The sequence below is a fragment of the Lissotriton helveticus genome, chromosome 11 (genome assembly GCF_964261635.1).
Source record: "Lissotriton helveticus chromosome 11, aLisHel1.1, whole genome shotgun sequence".
In the NCBI taxonomy this organism is placed as follows: Eukaryota; Metazoa; Chordata; class Amphibia; order Caudata; family Salamandridae; genus Lissotriton; species Lissotriton helveticus.
In genome coordinates, this window is record NC_136072.1 from 443,118,729 (window position 1) to 443,131,593 (window position 12,865).

Below are 12,865 nucleotides of genomic sequence, written 5' to 3' on the forward strand. Positions count from 1 at the left end.
TACCCACGCGGTCGTGAATGGGCGCGGCCATCTTGTTTCTCATTCATTGCTATGGTTCTGGGCATGCTTTCTGTATCCTCTCTGAATCTCTGCCATCCTTTGCTTGTTTGAAGTTTATTTGATCTATTTTACTTATTATCTATCCCTCTATTTTTCTAGCTCTATATTTTTGTGTTTTCTGCTACTTTTAGTTAATTTTAAACTACTTTTTAAACTCTTTCCTTTTCTTCTTAACTATTCTATTTCTTCTTTATCATTTAACTTTATTTCTGCCCAGACCATGGTAAAGGGAGCCGGGAAGCACCCTGAGAAGGGGAAGGGTCCCGCACCCCGTGCCCGGCTCCCGTGCGGGCGTTTGAGGGGGGAGCAAGTGGTGCCACGGGAGATCTTTAGCGCGGAGGAGGTGGCCGCACTAATCTTCTACGTCCAGCGCCGCCTCCCCAAGACCATCCTGGGAGGCGGCAAGATCGCAACCGGCTATGGCATCCGGGAGCGCCGGAAGCGGTGGGAGAAGATGTGCCGGGCCATGTTTAAGCTCTCTGGGGTCCGGCGCACCTATAACCAGGCCACCCACCGCTGGACGGATGTCATGGACCGGGAACGGGACTTGCTGGACGCGCTCGGCGTAAAGGTCCCCGGGCTTGGTGAGTAGTAGTAGCTATTCATCACTACTCTGTTTTATCCGGCTCTGTTATTTGCAAATCTTTGTTCTTTACCAAGAGCAATAATGCTGCCGATTACATTGTAGGTAAATTATATTTCAAAATCTTCTATGCATTTCAGGTGCACTGCTCTCCTTCTCAGTAGCCTTGCTTGCTACTATGCTTATTTGTTTTGTATTTTGTGTTCATTTCATTGGCCTGAGAAATTATGTATGAGTGTAGTGTAAAGATAAGAACTGCGTAATGCTAGACACTAAGGGTCATATTTTCAATTACCGGCGCATCCCTGCAAAGTAGCAGGGATGCAGCAGTAATTTTGCGCCATGCCACCACCACCCATTGGCCCAAAACGTCACAGAAGCCTTACGCATCTGTGCCGTAAAGGCGGCGCATTGCTGGAGTTGCGTGCCAATGATGGCGCAGCTCCAGCAATGCTCTGGGGTGCCCTATCTCCCCAATGCTGCATCAAGCCGTACGTCGGCTTCAAGCAGGCGCAGGGTTTGAGTCACGCATCATTGTCCTAAAAGTGACTGATTGACATCTTGTAGATTTCCCTCACCCACTTTTAGGATTCGTTCCTGCGCAGGAACGCCCTCCCTTGCGCCGAAACGCCCCCTGATGGCGCAGGGCTTTACAACGTGATGCATCTCCCATATGCGTTTTTTTTAATATATACGTCGCACCATGGCGACTCTTTTGTTCTGCCGCTGCGTCACAAAAGTCACGCAACAATGGAGGAAAATGAGCCGCAAGGGACTTCTAAATCAGCCCCAACAGACTGAAGTCCAGTCCTTCCTTTAGACACATGGCTATAAGAAGAAATAGTGGTGGTGGTCGGTGGATTGATAGTTTGAGTATTCACTGATCTGCAAGCAGGATGGACTTTGTCTGTCACTTTGCGTGCTGCGGACTGCTGCCTGCCAGGCCTAGGCAAACCTTTTTAGTAGTCTGTTTATTGAGTTACATAGGAACTTTGAAAGTCAACGGTCCGCAAATCAGGCAATACGAATAACGTAGTATACCACATGAGATAGGTCAATATATCCCGTGGAATAGTTGTCTATCTATTTGCTATTTCTCAAAAATATTTTGTTATAGTTCTTTTGAAATGTTTGATTTGGTTGACAAATCTCATCCATGTTTTCTGGTCTTTCTTTCTTTCATGTTGTACATCAGCTCCCCCCAAGGGCAAGAGGACACAGGAGGAGGGTGCTGTTCAGGAGGATGCAGGCCAGGATCGGGCAGGCGAGGGCTCCTTTGCTGGCCCCAGTAAGTTTTAATTTTAATAAAGAGTACCTATTTTTTCCTAGCGTTCCTCATTCGATTTTTTCTAAATCGTCTTTGATCTTCTTGTAGACTGGATCTAAATTCTTATCCTGCCTCGACTATGACTCCCTGTGGTATTACTAGATTATTCTTATTAGTCTGTCTGTGTAGCTAACTAAGATTGCACATTTGGCAATTCCATTGGACTCCCATTCTAGTCAGCAATAGCTCTATGCACTGAGTGCAGTCCTCTGGGATTGTCCATAATGTCTTTTCAAGTCTTCTAAATGTTTATGCTTTGACAATTGCCAACAATAAAAAGGTGAATGACCACCAAGAAAGAATAAGATACTACTTTACTTTTGTTTTGGATAGAAGGACAATCCATTCTACCACTGTTGCAGGGACAAATCTGCACAAACCGAACTATGAACACTAAATAGTGCATTGTTTATCAATTATAATAGGCGCAGGTAGACTTTCTTTCCACATACCTCAGTGATATCAGACTTTGAAGAACCCCCAATCTCCTTACTGACTAGATAGTGTGGCAGAGTCATTTAGCTCCCTAAGTCACCGATAATTGATCCCCAATGATCATTAGATTATCCTACGCAGGGCAAGAGTACGGAGTCACAGTCAAGAAGTGTCAGAGTGTCATGCTTGCAAAAATTCCAAAACCTTTAGCTCATCCACTCTAGTCTGGAGGACCAAAAACCACAGAGTCTATTTAAGTTTAAAAGCTTTATTAAAACTAAACACATTTATTAAAATCAACTTTGTCATAAAAGTAAACGTTTAACTGAAAATGGAAATGTGCTTAGTGCTAACGATTAATTGGACACATTTCTTGTGGTCGAGCTGAGCTCTCACCTGGTTTGAACTTGAGCTTGACCCTGATCGTGTTCTTAGAAGTCAAGCTTCTGTTAGGAGAAAAAGTGTTGTGTGTTAAAAATAAAAAGCAAGCATTCATCAGTTGTGACAAAAAGTGCAGCAAGACAACAGCCTTCCCTGAAAAAAGGGACATTTTTACTGTAGAGTATACAGTTACAAATTATTACATTGTATTTCGTTTTTTTTAACTTCCTTTATTCCTCCTCGACCAAATATTATACAGTAGTGAGTGGTGTATTCTAACATTCTAAAAATTTACTTTGTAGGTGGAACATCTGGTGGCGGGGCCAGCGCGGAGGTGGTGGATGAGGAGGACAACTCTTCTGGGGAGGAGGCAGTGCGAGTGCTGGACAACACCAATGTGCCTGTGAGGGTTGACACGGTGGTGGCGGGCACAGGTAAGCTATATATTCGAAAAGCGAAAGAAGGGTGTAAGTAAGTGTGGAAGGACGAGAAATTTTATGATGGCTGGCAAAGAAGAATGATATGTGTTTGCTTGGCCCCCGAGGTGGCTGGGAAGGAAAGAATATGGTATGGTGCATGGCTGGGTCAAAGATGAAGCAAGGATGGGTGGAAGGACAACAGCCTGGGTGGGTGAAACATAAACTGTATGTGTGCATATACTTTGAATGGATGGATGCCTGGAGCATGGTATTATCTGACTCTTAGATAGCACATGTGTATCTAGAGAGAGTAGATGGTCACTGGATGAACTAAGTGTTACCTTGAAAAACATGTAACACCGCACCCGCACGTCCGTTCCAGTGTAGGGAAGGCAAGGAAAAGAAATTGTAAATTTGTCCAATACTACCATGAATAGTAGCAATAGTTTGTATTGCAACTGCAAGCACAGCATATATCCGGTTATTACGGTGGACACTCCGTACCTCTCTTAATAACTTTAGTTTAGTAGTAGTACGTCATTCATGTGTGGGTGTATCACTGTTCACTCAATAATAAGCAAAGCACCTAAAGTCATCCCATATGTCATCAAATACATCCCATGTGAAGTGATAGATAATCTAATTATTTAGCTTCTTCATTTTCCTTTTCTAGTACTTATTTGCACTGTAGGGTGAACGGTAAATTAATTAAGCAGTAGCCCTTGTAACAGAGTATTCTCAGTGCCACCCGTAATAGAAAAGTAATAGCTTCACCACCTGCATGTACTGGACCGGTACAGTAACACAAGTCTGTCTCACTCATCATGGTGTGCGTCTGTTTTTCTCGGGTGCAAGTTCACTGTGCTGGCATTCTGCCGGCTTGCATAAGATAACGTACCAATTTTCCGAAACAAGAGAGAAGAAGAAGAATAAAACTGGTGTACTGTCATAGTCGACTGTAATGGAAGTCCATAGTGGTCGTAGAATTTGTTCATTAAACTACCACTAATGTTAGAGCAAGGATGCAGAAGTGGGAGGTTAGATAGATACTGTCCTCAATAGTTATGTACTGTGCTTTCAATTTGCTACTTGTACTGTGACACAACTTTCGGCTCAATCACTTTGTGTTATTAATGTTAAGGAGCAATGGTTACAGACTATGTCTTTCTTTCTTCATATAGTTGCTCCTTCCAAATCGACATCACGGAGGGAGCAGGCTCGAATGGCCCGGCAACGGAGGCTGGATGCCACTGTCGCGGAATATCGGCGGCTGATGGCCCTGGAGGAGTCGGAGGACACGCAGTCGACCGGTGCAACCACAACATCCTCGACTGGGACAGCTGCATCCTCCTCCGTGAACCCACGGGCTGCCAGCCAGCGCAGTGCTCCAGCGGTACGGAGCCGGGCTAACAAAGCCAACCGCCGCCGCCAAGCAGCAAAAAGACCAGCTGCCCCCCACAGGAGCTGCAAGGCACGCCAGCGCCGCCTAGGAGTGAGAATGTCCTACCTGGAGCAGGAGGTCCATAGGTACAAGAACTTGGTGGAGGGCCTCCGCTTCGAGCATGCCACCCTCCGCAAGGAGTATGATGCCCTGGCCGCAAAATTCACCAGCACCCTCCAGTAGTGGAGTGTCCCTTGCCCTTTTTTTAGAGACTTTTGGGGGGTGGGATTTGGGAGTTGGGTGCTTTTTGGGACTTTTCAAAGACAATCGTTGGGGTTAGGGAGGGTCTTGAGGGAGATTATTTTGTTAGGGCTACATAAATATACTTTTTTAAACTTTATCTGACCATACCTGTTTTTTACTGCTTTTCAGTCTGGTGGGTGGGGGTGTAACAGTAAGTTTGTTTTCCTGAAGAGTCCTAGGACTTTAGTAGTACTACCGTCAATCTCTCGTCTAGTCCTAATACTCCATTATACTACCTCCCACCAAACGCTTATCTTACCTGTAATTTGTGTTAGAAATTAGGGCTAGGCCCAGGGCTGGCTCCACGTGAAATGGGGATTAAGGTTGGCAATCCTGGGCGGATGAAATTTCCTCATTGCGGTGGTACTAGTGGTGTGACACAGTGGCAGTTGCATGCCTATGGAAAAAAATAAAACAAAACCTGGTTTGTCCTTACTGTAGCATTACAACGGTTACGGCACGATCGAGAATATAGCAGGTGACAGTACACTAGAACAGTGCCACAATGTAGCCTAACAAATGGTAAAGTATTGCAAGTATAACTAGTACTTGCTTTGAATTTATTTGACATTGGCTCCTACTACTACAAGAAATAGTACTGAAGCTGAGTAAGGCTAGAATATATCCTCGTATTCCTTCACCAGCCTGGTGCTATGACCTTATCCTCCCCAGCAAGTGTGTGGAATTATTGATGTCATTTAGTCAGTCATCAAGCAAAACCACACAGCCCGGGGGAAGAGGGTTAGGGTTTGGAAAATGGATGGGAATGGGGGTTTCTTTTTGGGTAGGTTTTGTTGAGAGAAGAAAAAAAAAGCACAGCATGGACAAACAATAATTGAAGATAAAGAAATCTTTGGGTACAAACTAAAGCTAACCACATGCAGTCACACTCATAGAAGAAAACAATGGATACTGTATCTGTATTCTGTATGTTGTTGGAGTTGTCCTGTTGAATTTGGTAAGTAAGTTGCATGCAGCAAACAATTCCTCTTATTAGCGGCACTCCTCCATTCCAGCTGATGCTTCGTCCATCAATGTTGGTGACCACTGACAGAAGACACCCTGTCCACTGCCTGCCTGGCGGATGTTGACTGAAACCCGGCCTGTAATTATTGAACGTAAAACAGGAAGTGCTATTACAATACCACTGATAAATAAATATAAGGTATGTACGCTGTGTGGTGCAAAAAGTCACACTTTGATTTCCCTAAGACAGTACAATATTGTTGAAATTGCGTACTCTGTCTGAGTCACCTTTTTAAGGATAAATAAGTATGGCCAAAATAATAGTTAGCTAACCCTAACGAACCCTAAGTTACAAAAAGTGCCAAAAGGTTTTTCCTTATGGATTTTGTCCTAAACACTTCTATCCGTTATTAGACCTTCACAGGAATGCCCCAAGAGACCCGCCAACCCACCCGCCAAAAAGCACACGACAACACCCCCAAACAGCCAAAAAGCAAAATCTCATACTTACAATATCTCTCGGCCTTCGGTCCAAACGCGCTGTGCAGCTAGGTCATCATCATAACTCCTGTTTTCCACCACGGATTTCCTGAAAAGCAAATGCAATCAAGTTTAGACTGTCGCAGCAGTGCTCCGACAGAGACACCAAAACCCACCAACAAACACCAGGAAGCCCCACAAACAGGTCTCCGGAAACGCTACATTGAGCAAGATGTCAGAAGAAATAGCAAAAAAAAAATCTGCATGGATTTTGTCCTAGACACTTCTATCCGTTATTAGACCTTCACAGGAATGCCCCAAGAGACCCGCCAACCCACCCGCCAAAAAGCACACGACAACACCCCCAAACAGCCAAAAAGCAAAATCTCATACTTACAATATCTCTCGGCCTTCGGTCCAAACGCGCTGTGCAGCTAGGTCATCATCATAACTCCTGTTTTCCACCACGGATTTCCTGAAAAGCAAATGCAATCAAGATTAGACTGTCGCAGCAGTGCTCCCAGACCCCAAAACTCACCCACAAACACCCGGAACCCCGCCAAAGAGCACCTCAAAGGCAAGCAAGTCAGCAAAAACGCGAAGAAATTTCCGCGTCATATTTGGTCCAAAACACTTTTATCCGTTATTAGAGCTTCACAGCAATGGGCCCAGAGCCGTCAACTCACCCGCAAAGAAGTAGAACACCTCCAAAAGTGCTGAGTCTTTCTTCATTGGGCGTAATCCAGCCCTCTGCTTTGAGGGAAATAGGAGTCTGGAGGAGGAAGATAGAGGAGCATGTTCTTCAGAACTTGTGAACCTGAGGAATGTAGACTGCGGCACCTTCAAATCAATAAGCAAACAAGTGAAGACAGTTCTGCTGATGGGCTTGTTTTTGGGATTAGGTGATTAAAGTTTGAATTAAATTAACTGTGCAAAACAAAGAAAGACAGACACACAGGAATAAAAGTGAATAAGGACGAAAAAGAAAGTTATTGATTCATTGTCTCATTTTCAGGGCTCGGTGTTAGGGAATAAGAAGAAGATTTCGTCATCATACTCTGCGAATTCAGGCAGGATGAGGTCAGTGTGACCGAACAGAGAACAAATCCCCTCATCTACGTTGCCGTCCTCCTGGTCTTCATGCGGCGTGCTTTCTCGTACTTTGTAATCTGGTGGTATGAGGTGCTGATTCATCTTGATCATTGTCAGCCGCTCCACATTTTTGGGCGAGAGGCGGCTCCGTTTGGGAGTTACAATGCCACCAGCAGCACTGAAAACCCGTTCAGAAGACACACTTGCGAGTGGGCAAGACAAATAGTTTATAGCCAGGTTGGAGAGCTGTGGCCACAATTGTTTTTTCCCATGCCAATACTGCAATGGCTCATCATTAAGAAAGACCTCTGTTGAGTCATTCAGATAGTCCTGCACCATCGACTCAAGGTCCTCAGTGGTTCCTCCACTTTGCTTACTTTTTGCTGTGCCTGTGACATTTTTTCGAGAACCATACCCAAGCAAAGTTAGCCAATCCTCTACAGCAGCCACTGTTACTGTTGTGTCTGGTGCAGATGATCCGGTTGCCGGTGTCTTTAACGGCTGAGAGGTCACTTGTGTCACAGCCACAGGTGCAGAAGTGGATTTTTTTGACTGGGGATGGCCTGCTGATGCTGATGCTGATGTACTGCCTTCTTCTCCTTCAATATCCTGCCGTTCTTTTTCAAACCTCTTGGCTGACCAGGCTAGCCAACGTTTGTACTTTTTAACATCTTCATCAGCAAAAGGAAAGAATGCTTGGCCTGCCAGCGCCTTTTTATAGCGTGGATCCAGAATAGTAGCACAAATGTAATACTGTTCTGAGTTGATCTTTTTAAGACGTTCATCACCACGTAGGCGCTCTAATAATTTCTCCGACAAAATAAAAGGGTCTTTTTTTTTGGCATCTTTTTCATACTCAGAAGACACCGCCTTCAGTTGGTGCTCCAGCATGCACAACAATGGGATAGCTTTTCCCAAATTACAGTCCTCCTGGCTGACTGCACGCGTGAATAACTCAAAAGGACGAAGCATGTCTGTCAGGCTTTTAACTATGTCCCATTGCGCCGCACCCATCCGCAGGTCCATCTGAGCTGTACACTCTGTTAAGAAATAGTGATCGAGTACCGTATACTGCTCATACAGACGCTCAAGCATGTAGAAGGTTGAGTTCCAACGTGTTGCCACCTCCTGGATGAGTGCTTTCACTGGCATTCGACGTTCAAGTAGCAGCCTCCTCAGATGCTTCCGGGCCTTAAAAGAATGGCTGAAATGGTTGCACATTTTGTGGCAGGTGGCCATTACCTCGAACGCTGTACTGTCTCTATCACTCAAGAATTTTTAAACTACCAGGTTGATACAGTGCGCCAAACACGGCACTCTGAAATTGTCACCCAGCGCCATGGCCTTAACTACATTGGCGCCATTATCCGTGGAAACATAACCAATCCGGCGTTTTTTGGGGGACAGCCAGTGAAAGACCTTTTTGTTAAACTCGTCCAAAATGTTTTGTGCTGTGTGACTTTTCTCCAAGCCAAACATGGCTAGTGTTGCATGTTTCCGAGCAGCTTTAAAAACTTGGTCCGGGTCAACACCTGCGTTTAGCTTTGCTTTAACACCTGAAAAAGAGACCCAGTGTGCAGTGATGCACATGTAATCAGCGCCTGCGCCACTGGTCCACATGTCTGTTGTCAGATGTATAGTGTGAACAGCACTCTTCTGCAAAGCTTCCCCAATCGCCTCCAGCACATCTTCATGTAGTGCTGGAACTGCAACTCTGGCAAAATAGAACCGGCTAGGAACCTTCCATTTAGGGCAGAGCGTTGCCACTAATTCTAGAAAACCTACCGCTTCTACAAAAGAAAAAGGGAGAAGGTCCACAGCTAGCATTTTAGCCAGCTTAGTGTTATACAGACGCGTCAGTGGGTGGTTGCGTTCATATGGCGCGTCTGAAGAAAACATGGTTCTAATGTTGCCCTGGACCAAGCATTTACGGGATGATAATGACTTCGTTGACGCAATTATGCTCGCTGGTGAACTTTTGCGCGTTGGTGTCTCACTCGCTCCAACACTCTTAGTGTGCCTCTCATGGGGTGTGCTGCTGACAGGGGTACTGGGTGTAAGTGAAGTGTTTGACACGTCTTCTTCCTCCTCGTCATCATCAGATGAAACATCAACGTTTTCTTGACTTCCAATTCGGGCTTCCTTGATCGCCTTTAGGTGCGCAAACCATTGGACAGTGTGCTGTCTCTTAAGATGACCTCTCTGGCCTCCGGTACTATAGTTGGTACCTGACTTACCACGACTAACTGCAACCTTACAAAGGGTACAAATGGCGAACTTTTCCCTTTTTGGGCAAACAGTAAAGAAGTCCCAAACTGGTGACTTGAAGTGTCTGTGGGGCCTGGAGGAGGTGGCGATACTGGTGGTGGTGGTCATGCTGCTAATGCCAGATGAAGTGGAGGATCTGGATTGCCCAACTTTTGTACGTTGTGCACTTTCACCGCCACTAATTAAGGTCGAGGTGGATGGAGGTCCCTTCTTGCCAGAAAGAAATATGGAAGCGGTACGAGTTGGTGTACTACTTAACTCCAATGATTGTGGTGGTGTTTCCACTGCCTCCTCGTCGACAACATCATCATCATCACGCTCAGCAGCTTTTCGGGCTAGGGTCAAAATGTCTGTTTGCTGCATGCCCGCTGGGGCTGCAGTTACCTTTATGATGACTTGGTCGTCGTTGTCAGAGTCTTCATCAGCAGCAGTATCCGCCACTTCTTGCTGAGCCTCATCATCACACTCCATAACTCTGAGACTTTGGACGAGCTTCCTTTTACGCTTAACTACCTTTGTCAGATCATGGTGTGCCTCACTCTCAGACGGCAGTGGTGCTGGTTCCCAATTTTGATCCGTATCATCAGAAGGAGGTGTGCTTGAAGAAGATGTAGACACCACCCTTGATCTCTTCCTTGCTAGGGGTGTGGAAGACAATGAATGATCATCAGGAGGAGTGTCTTCCTCAAATGATACCTCGCCTTGATTGTCGATTTCCTGATGTGCCCCTACTTCGGGAGGAACAACTATTGTGGGCACTTGTGACCCTCCATGCACCTCTGCTTGCGCATCTCCTTGCGCTGCCTCTCCTTCCACATGTACTTGGGCTTGTACTTGCACATGTGATAGTTGTTGCGGCTGTGGTTGTTCAACACTCGTCAGATGAGCTACAACAACCTGTGTTGATTGAGGGACATTACTGCTGCTTTCTTGCGATGAGCCAACATCACTGGTCGATGGTGATTGAACAACTATACTGGCTGCCTCTGCAGCACTCAAGGGCTTGGACTTAAGTTGGCGTGGTGGTGGTGGTGGCACTGAGCCCAATGGAGCGGGGGTGCTGCTCCCAGCTTGGTCCCCAGCAGATCCCGCTGCTGCTGCAGGCATACTTTTTTTTTACTCCCAAAAAAAGGGGCGGCCGGCACACCAGTCTCCTTGGTAACTTGCTTCTTCTGCTCCTTACTGGCACCTTTCTTGCTAGAGGAGCTACGGGTAACTTTTTTTGGGGCCATCTTCTTCAGAGCAGGTCAGAACAGCAGGCAGCAGTTGCACGAGTTGCAGAGTTGTCTGTGTCCAGACGTGACGTCGCGTGACGTTATGCTGCACACACACACCGCTGCAGGACTTCTTCCTGGCACTGGTGGTTCTCTTGAGTCTTGTGCACCTAAAAGCAATGGAAGACAGAGGAACATCAGTTCAGTTATACACCCCAAAAAATCGACAAACACAGAAAAATCAGCACAATCCCATGCCATCCATGATGTTTACATTGAAGACACCCCACAGAAAGACTAGGGCCATGCAAGTATGCAACACTCACTACCCCTGGGCATAATGGATGAAAAGTAGGCAAAATAAGTGCAGGCCTCAGACACTGCCTCTCTTCAAAATGGCCCCTTACACCCCAAGCCAGTCCACATCAACAGTACACCCCAAAAAAACAGAAAAACAGCCAAAAATCACCACAATCCAATGCCATCCAGGATGTTTACATTAAAGAGAGTGAGACCCCACAGGCACACTCAGTCCATGCATCACTACCCCTTGGCAAAAGGCCACACCAGCAGCCCCAAAAAAACGACAAAAAACACAAAAAACAGCACAATCCCAGCCCATCCATGGCCTCAATGGTGTTTAACTTCAAGAGGACACCCCACAGAAAGACTAGGCCCATGCAACACTCACCACCCCTGGTCAAAGGGCCCCACCAGCAGCCCCAAAAAACGACAAAAACGACAAAATTCAGCACAATCCCAGCCCATCCATGGCCTCAATGGTGTTTAAATTCAAGAAGACACCCCACAGAAAGACTAGGCCCATGCAACACTCACTACCCCTGGGCATAATGGATGAAAAGTAGGCAAAATAAGTGCAGGCCTCAGACACTGCCTCTCTTCAAAATGGCCCCTTACACCCCAAGCCAGTCCACATCAACAGTACACCCCAAAAAAACAGAAAAACAGCCAAAAATCACCACAATCCAATGCCATCCAGGATGTTTGCATTAAAGAGAGTGAGACCCCACAGGCACACTCAGTCCATGCATCACTAGTACCCCTTGGCAAAAGGCCACACCAGCAGCCCCAAAAAAACGACAAAAAACACAAAAAACAGCACAATCCCAGCCCATCCATGGCCTCAATGGTGTTTAACTTCAAGAGGACACCCCACAGAAAGACTAGGCCCATGCAACACTCACCACCCCTGGGCAAAGGGCCCCACCAGCAGCCCCAAAAAAACGACAGAAAACACACAAAACAGCACAATCCCAGCCCATCCATGGCCTCAATGGTGTTTAACTTCAAGAGGACACCCCACAGAAAGACTAGGCCCATGCAACACTCACCACCCCTGGTCAAAGGGCCCCACCAGCAGCCCCAAAAAACCGACAAAATTCAGCACAATCCCAGCCCATCCATGGCCTCAATGGTGTTTAAATTCAAGAAGACACCCCACAGAAAGACTAGGCCCATGCAACACTCACTACCCCTGGGCATAATGGATGAAAAGTAGGCAAAATAAGTGCAGGCCTCAGACACTGCCTCTCTTCAAAATGGCCCCTTACACCCCAAGCCAGTCCACATCAACAGTACACCCCAAAAAAACAGAAAAACATCCAAAAATCACCACAATCCAATGCCATCCAGGATGTTTACATTAAAGAGAGTGAGACCACACTACAGGCACACTCAGTCCATGCACCACTACCCCTAGGCAAAAGGCCACACCAGCAGCCCCCAAAAAAAGACAAAAACAACAAAAAACAGCATAATCCCAGCCCATCCATGGCCTCAATGGTGTTTAAATTCAAGAGGACACCCCACAGAAAGACTAGGCCCATGCAACACTCACCACCCCTGGGCAAAGGGCCCCACCAGCAGCCCCCAAAAAACGACAAAAAACAATAAAATCAGCACAATCCCAGCCCATCCATGGCCTCAATGGTGTTT